Below are 8,371 nucleotides of genomic sequence, written 5' to 3'. Positions count from 1 at the left end.
AGCGTCCCTGGACTTTTTCACTCCTACCTAGAGGACAGATTTCAGTGCAGCTTTCCACGACGGCAGGACACAGCGGCCGATGCTTCCTCTCCGGCTCGGAGGACCAAGAAAATGTGAAGAGAAAAGTTATTAGAAAGGCAAATGAAGTCACACTCAGATATCTAATTTTTACATGCGCATGGGCGGTCAGTCCGATCTGCTCTGCTGTCAAAGTGCGCACAACAGATGTGACAGAAAAACCGCGCAGGGCTCTCAGCGCATTCTTTATTTATACTCCAAGTGAGCTTTCAAGGAAGTGGGAGTGGTATGTTCAGTATACAAAAACGTTTCCATAATAGGAGAAACCTTTAGCTTGTCTGTTGAAATAGGAGATAGCTTGGTATGTATAGAAACTTAAACATTTCCTTAAAAGGAGAGTGAGAGAGGGGGGTGACCGTTAACTCAGGATGTAGTATGTATGTCACCGCATTCCTCTACACATCTGGTTCCACTTTCCTTTCCTGTGGTGGTTCCAACTCACAAGCTCTCCTATCTTAAATAAAGCTACAACTAAACAATAATCACAAAACTAAAAAATCTCTTATCAGTGATCAAAGTAGAAAACAGAACTGATGTTCAAAAACAAACCGTAGCTGCACTAATATTACACATCTCCATTGTTGTGGTGAACAGACATGTTGCTTTTAAAACCACATGCAGTGTGTGACCGTGACTGTTCACTGAGACCATGAACGCCACTTCGCTGAAGCCTTCGCCTTCTTCTTCTTCTTCTAAATTGGAAGCAGAAGGAGCACGAGCTGCTTTGATCTACTGAAAGGAAAAAGCAGAACATCTGAGCTGAAACCAGTCAGCTGAAATCATTAAGACAGGAACAATCATTCAATGCAGTGTCTCAGGTGGCTTAGCCTGTTACAACTGTTGATACAAGCTAAATACGGTTAACACACAGTGTCAGGGAGCTCCAGTGTGGGAACTAGTGGCTTTAGGTTTGTAGTCATTTAACTTTCATCCATTCATTCATTTAATTCAGGAGGAAGAAATGTCAGGTTGATGCAGGCTGGTTACATGCATTTGGTCCCATGCTGTCTTTAACTAAATGACTTGGTTCATTTTATGGCTGGGCTGTATGTGGGGTTATATCATGTTATTTGGGCAGGAGTACCTGTCCTCTGTTAGACTTAGAAAGTTTCTCCATAAGTAGAGTTTCTAACTCTTATAGCACATCTGTGGCTGACAGCTTTTTGGTGGCTCTTTTTACCCCACACTGGTTGTGAGTGTGTAAATAGCCTCACTAGTTCTTTTGGGTTGCAGTTAACTTGGGAGGAAGAGGTAGGTCTGCCATGACTAGATGAATAACAATGATCTGGGATACATAAATTTCATAATGCATGCATATATCTCTATAAACCTGGCCTGAGGGCTGCCATTTTTTACATTCAGTTATTTCTTTGTTGAATCTAAATAATGAATGTGTTACAGTTAAACTGACACTGATCAGTGTAAATGGCTCATTGGGACACAGAAACCTTTAAATTAAACCCTATCACCTGATATCGAGTGTCAAACAATATCAAAGCTGTAAAAGCTGTTTACAGTCAGAATTTATAAAACTATGATTGTAAATGAATTCAAACAAGTGAGCTTTTCTCTTTGTGCTGAATATCAACACTGTGATTTCTTAGACTGTAAGCTTTACTTTAGCACAACCAGTTGTAGAAGCTGCCACTCCAAATGTCTTTTGATAACAAGAAAAAAATACCTTTTCAGTCCACGGCCTGAAGTTCTTCTCTGACATCTTCTGCCATCAGCTTTGTCTGCTGGTTTGAAGACAATAAACCACAAAAAGATGATTTAGTCACTTTGTCTGCGTCATGCAGCTCGAATGTGTCGTGTAACGATGTTGAATAGCCGTCGTTATCCCTCTGCTGTGTCAGTAGGATTGTACTGTGCAGCATCTCATTGATATGTGAGGAATGCTAATGTAACACGATAACAGACGTCTGGTCTTACATCATTAAAACATAAAGGACAGGAGATATTTAGATATTTTTATATTTATATTACATTTTATAGCTGACGGATATTACTAAATAGATAGAATTTACTAAATAGCTGGATGAACATGAAAAATATGTCTATAATAACAAATGACCATGAGAGCCAGTAGAATTAATTCAACTGGACACTCAAAAGACGTCCTTAAATGCTCTTTAAGTGGCAGAACAAACGAACAAACAGTTAATTGCTTACTTGAGATGAAATCTGCTCAGCTACTTTGAAAACAGCTTCTAAGTGGTTCCTCCTTTAACAGGATGACTGCTCAGGGGTAAGGCCATCATGCAGTCCAGCAACCTTTATGGTTCTGCTTTGATTCACCAGGAACTATTAGGGAAACCTTCCAGCGCCTCCTGTGAAAGACACAGGCATAAACACACAAACATTTATTAACATGTTCCACAGTCTTCCAGTTTGATTTTCTCATCCTGTGGACAACAACGTACATGGATGCAGGTTTATTGTTAACTTTTGTAAGGTTTATTTAGTGAACATATCCAGCTGCAGCTCCACTGTGATCCTGAACTGGATAAGCACTTAAGAAAATGTGTCAATAAATGGACATACATCAACTTACTATATTTATCCAAACAGACGGGACCAATAATGCTTCACTGAGTTAGAGACTTTAACAGTCTCTTCTATGTAAGAATGTCTCGTGCTGATATACCTGCAAACTTGACAACAAAGGTTTTTCTGACTGCATGTAGCTGTCCTCTATGTCAGCTCACACATTTACATTCATGTCACACTTATTTCTGCTTTCCCATTTTATAATTATTACTTACATTTTGATTAGATACCTTGAGTTTGTAAATGATCAGATTACATAATTGGAATACAATGTATCCAATTCAGGGTTGCGGGAGGATGAAGCCTATCCCAGCTGATACAGGACAAAGACAGGCTGCCAGTTTATTGCAGGGCTAACACAATATGTGTAACAGAAAATCCACTTAAATGTTTGATATTTCTTATAATAATCATAATTATGACTATTATTTAAAGGTTTCTTTATAAATACATTTAGATTTTTTATAACCTCTAAAATATAAACCTGAGCTGTTTCAGATTCTGACCTCTGACCTCACTGCAGCTCCCTCTTGGAAGTACGTCTGCTTCTTGTCTACCCCCAGTGTTGACCGCCTGCCCTTGATATCACGTACTGTACCTGAGGAACAAAAAAGGACAAACACTTGCCTTCATTTAAGAAGTACATTCATACAGAGGTAATCTATGGAAACACACTAGTTCAACCTTTGGGAGAAATCAGTTCCTGTGAAACATTTCTGTAAATGAACATCATGTGGAGAATGAATGAAATGAGTTCTTCAGGTGACTCAGCAGTCCCACACTGACAAATGAAATCTAGTTAAACTATTAAGCATATTTGCTCTTCTGAAATCTGTGTTAAACAACAACAAACATAAATTAGTAACAAAAATACAGCTGAGTAGAGGCTTTACAAGCCACCAGCAGCCACAATGCTAAATTTTAATCTTCAAATGTTTCTGAGCCGTCTTCAACCTGCTTTTAACACATTAAAGTCCCACAGTCAATGCAGCCTGACTCAATCCTAGATGTTCAGCACACAGAGACACAGAGGTACCGTTTAAACTTTAGTGTTAACCTGAGTCACTGATCATTTGCAGTATTACAGAGTCTGGCAGTCTTTGCATGATGTCCACGTCACTGTAAGTTTCTAGCTGACTCTCAGGTGTGACAGGTGTGCCAGCAGGAAAGAGTAATAATAACCTGCATCCTGAGGTTTGTCATGCAGGATTAAAGGAGCCAGGCTTTGTTCACACAGCTAGGATTGTATTTTACACTGACCCTGGGTCAGTATAAGTATCATACAGTTTAAACGAAGCACTGAAACTTGCACATATTTATTACAGATGCACTGAAGCTAATCGACATATTTGCTGTCAGTCTGTGGCTGCGATTAAACACTTTACTGGAAACTTTATTAACTAGTACCTTCATCAGTCATGACAGAAGCTAATATTTCTGTGCTAACATCGTTTAACCAGTAACAGCTTTCCTCCAATATAAGCTAACGTTTACACCGTAACTTTAAGCTAGCACCACAAAGACGGTAAAACACGTAATAATATCTACAAATGCATCTTAAAGCTGTTATATTAGCACTCGGTGTATTACTAAGATAACCACATTAACATTACTGACACTCGCTGACTTTTAATAGTCATTCTATAAATGCTGTCCGTTTAAATGGTCTTACCTGTACACACTGCATATCCACCGGATTCCAGCCAGAGTGGATTCTGGAGTCTTCCCACGCTCCTGTTAGTGATCCTCCATCTGGATGGATGAGAACAACCTTCTGAACAATCTAGCAGGAGATGGCCCATATCTATGGGACTGATTTGTGCTAATAACGCCCATTGTATGGACTGATAACAGCCGAAGCGGGTGAATAAAGTCACCCAGTAGCTAGCTGTGCCATTACCCAGCATACATCACTCCCTCCATAAATGCAATAAACGATAGAAAAGTATCGTTCTACCTGTTTTTCAGGTAGTTGTTTACATTATATAATTTATTGTGTTCTGTATACGTCACTACAATGTGATTTGGAAAATGTCTAAATATACCGACAACAGGCACTTCCGCAGCAATCTCTTCAATCGGAGGAGCCTTCACGTCAATTCCCGACGCGAGGGGGGTACCCTGCGCGTCCATAAGCGAAGCAGAGGGAGCCTGACCATGCGTCACACGTTTGACGAGTTGGGAGTGAGAACGTGTTGAATTAATAGTGAATTTAGACAAAATTAAACATCTGCTACTCTAACAGCCATCTTTCTATACACACACATCCCTCTTTACAATTTAGTCACAACAAAAAGTTACTTTGACGAGGTTTAAGCATTAAAAGCTCGCTGGTCAGTCATCTCCATGTGTTCTGTCCTTGGTCTTTCTCCCATTGCTCATCTTCTTAGCTTGGCCTGGATTTACTGAAGGGCTCCTAAATGTGGATTCCATTTATGTAAAATCATACTAACTCTTCACCACAATTACATATTTTAACTGTAGGCAACACTAACTAACTGTCAGAGAGCCTGACAGATGCTTACGGCACATCAGTTGACCAATCTAGTATTTGCCAAAGCTTCACAATGACATGTTTTTGTTTTTTTTGGTTTGTTTGCATAAAAGTCAACCCGACACACTGTTATGTTGATCACTCTGGACGAGTGTTTGTTTAAGCACCACACATATGGCTTTCATGGTTTGCCAACCTGTTCCCCAACTCTCCGGTTGGTCTTCTGCACATGCTCCTGCTCACTCTGGTCTCCGGCTTGACTATATAAAAAGGAAAACCTCGTTAGGAAGATCATCACCACCTGTCCCTGCAGCCTCCCTGGCACCGCCCCCTTGAGCTCACTGCATCACTCCTCCCCTGCGGCTGAGCCAGGGACCACACCTCCACCACAGTTTGGATTTCTAAATAATATTTATTGGGTGTTTATAATTCATGTAACCATTATCAGTTACAATTACCATCAATCTGCATTTTGTTATTATTCAATTCAGAACTGCCCAGACCAGACACAGTGACATTCCACCAGAATCCCTTTGATCTCTGATCTTCTTTATGACATCAGCACACTAAAACCCTTAAAGAGGGGAAAGGTTCTCATTCTTGTCAGTCTTTCAAAGATAGTGGAAGAATTCACTAGGCAGTTAAACTACTCGAAACTTCAGTTTCTGACACAGTTGACCGTATTTTTAAAAAATCTTTTAGTTAGTACAGAGATTTAACATCAACTTCAATTTGAAATATGAGTCTGTCAAATCCTGTTGTGTGCAACCTGAGAGCCGAGAACGAAAAACTTAACCAGCAAATCAAAGAGCTGAAAAATGAGAATAAAACTCTCAAACAACAAAGCTCTACCATACGTGACCTTAAAGTCGAGAACGCCGACCTTAAGGAGCAAAAAAGAGAGCTCATAAATGAGAACAAAATTCTCCAAAAAAACATTGAAGTTCTCTTCAAACGAAGTGGGTTCTCTAAAAACAAGAGGAAAAGAGACCTGCAACTAGAGAATGAAAAAATTCACTTCAAAATTCAAGACCTGGAATATTGGAACCAAATTCTAACGGATTTAAACAGCTCCAAAACCAAAGAGATCCAGCAACAGAAAGAGGTGATGCAGGAAATGGAGGCAGAAATCAGAGAGCTTAAAAGGGACTTTGAAAAGGAAAAAGATGACATGCATCAGGAAATACGGGCTGTTAAAGATAAACTCCATCAGGCAAACACAGCCTTTAAAGAGTTACAAGAGAGTGGAGAAAGAAAAAGGATCATGAATGAGGACAACAAAACAACGGACAGTGAACAGCTCAGACAGACCCTGGAACTCCAATGCTTTGCACGTGAAATTGACATATCGAGGCATAACGAACTTCTTGAACAGGACCTCCAGGAGCTTTCCAAAAGGAGTGGTGATTCTCAAAAAGAACTGAAACCACACGATGAGGGTGTGAAAGGAGAATCACGGATCTTCAAAGCCACTGAGAAAGACTCCGAACATGATTTTAACGTGACCAACAGAGAAAAGGAGTTGTTGTGCCATGAATTTGAGGCACTGAAAAGAGAGCTTGAAGAGGTCAAGAAAAATCTGTGTGATGTACAGGAAGCCTTGAAAACAGAAGACATGGCGTTGCAAACCCAAGCTCAGACTCCCAAAGTTTCACAGGAAGAACATAACAATCTGATAAACAACTACGATGTCCAAGTTGACATACTCAAACAACAAAATAAGGCCTTAGAAAATAAGGTTAGTGACCTTACCAAAAAGATGTGGAATGGACGGGAAGCGATGAGACAAATGGAAAAGAACTTTCAAGAACAAAGGAAGCTACTCGAAAATCTCCGAGGAGAATTCGAGGAAATTTAGCACAACTACGACTTTGGCCCTCCCTATTAAACCTGGTTAACGCAGGTTCAATTCATTTGATTTAATTGGCCCAAAATGAGTGACTGCACCCAGACACTCAGTAGCAAAAAAATTACAGAGATTCAAGAGAGAAAACTGTTTCTGCATAGACTCCTATAGTACTGCAAGTCGTGTCATCACTTGGTGTCCTGCATAGAGTGCAGGTTTAAGGTATTTACGTATCTTTCAGAATTAGAAGCTATGCTGCGTCAGGGGTTATAACAGCTGTGCCCCCCCCAACCGGTCGAGGCAGATGGCCGCCCCTCACTGAGCCTGGTTCTGCCGAAAGTTTCTTCCTGTTAAAAGGGAGTTTTTCTTTCCCACCGTCACCAAGTCTAAGGAGCTTGGAGAAAAGCGCCTGGACTTCTTTAACTTAAAGAAGTCCAGGCGCTTTTCTTTCCAAGCTCCTTAGACTACTATGGCCTTGATGACTGATAACCTTCACAGACACTGTCATCAAGGGTTTGCTCACAGGGGATCATCTGATTGTTGGGGGGTTTTCTCTCTTATATTGTATGGTCTTTACCTTACAATATAAACAGCCGAGAAGCGGCTATTTTTGCGATCCGGTGCTTTAGAAATACATCTTAGCTGAACTGAACTCCATAACATCTGGACTGAAATGCCTACACACAACGGTAGGCATTTCAATCAAGAGCTCTGTCCAAAACGTTCAATGACAAGCATCAGCACCAGGATTGTTTTTTAGCTCAGCAACAGTTCATGTTCCATACCCAGTTTTTATTGTAACTGCAACTTTGTAAGACTGGGTTGGGAGATGTTCTTGTGGTGAGCTTTTATTCACATAATTGGTTTCTTTAATAGTGAAATAAAATAAATTTGTATAACTGGAAACAGCGTTCTCATGTCTGATTATCACATTGTATTCTTTAAACCATGGAACAGAATATATAATATATATAATTTACTCATAGTAATATTAATATCTAATGTGATTGAGTTTCCTCATCTCTACTTATGTGCTGATGTGTTCACTGAGGCCATTGTATGGTCCATTTTGGCTGCATTTCCATGTTTTAAACATGAAATTTGCTTATTTAAAGGGTGTCTCATGTATCTCTTATGCAGAAATATGTGTTGCCTAGCTGGACAAATGTAGCACAGGTCTACTATTATTGGCCTAATGTATTTTAACAATCATTTCAGCATCTAGATAATCTCTTTCATCATCTCTTTCGATGAATTTAGCCTGGTTGTCATGAAATAGGCATTTGAAACAATAACTACCAGTATCTTTGAATGTGTGTGATTTCACTAATCCTACACATTCTTTGCAAGACAACTGGGTGCTTTTATGTAAAGAATGATCTGAGAACACTGAGGCTAATGAA

General features: G+C 39.8%; 1 long non-coding RNA gene across 1 annotated transcript; it reads right to left on the bottom strand.

The window, feature by feature from the left end:
* Positions 1–591: 591 nt before the first annotated feature.
* LOC146375351 (uncharacterized) lies at positions 592–4,151 on the bottom strand. Its single transcript, XR_014802041.1, has 3 exons — positions 3,135–4,151; positions 2,251–2,408; positions 592–1,817 (listed from the first exon to the last, which is right to left on the bottom strand). It is a non-coding gene; the product is annotated as an uncharacterized LOC146375351 (long non-coding RNA).
* Between the last annotated feature and the right edge of the window lie 4,220 nt (positions 4,152–8,371).

This window comes from Perissodus microlepis, chromosome 13, assembly GCF_051167445.1.
Source record: "Perissodus microlepis isolate ML-2025 ecotype Zambia chromosome 13, ASM5116744v1, whole genome shotgun sequence".
Classification (NCBI taxonomy): domain Eukaryota; kingdom Metazoa; phylum Chordata; class Actinopteri; order Cichliformes; family Cichlidae; genus Perissodus; species Perissodus microlepis.
The sequence above is the reverse complement of the archived record's forward strand: the minus strand, read 5'-3'. Positions and strand labels throughout refer to the sequence as shown.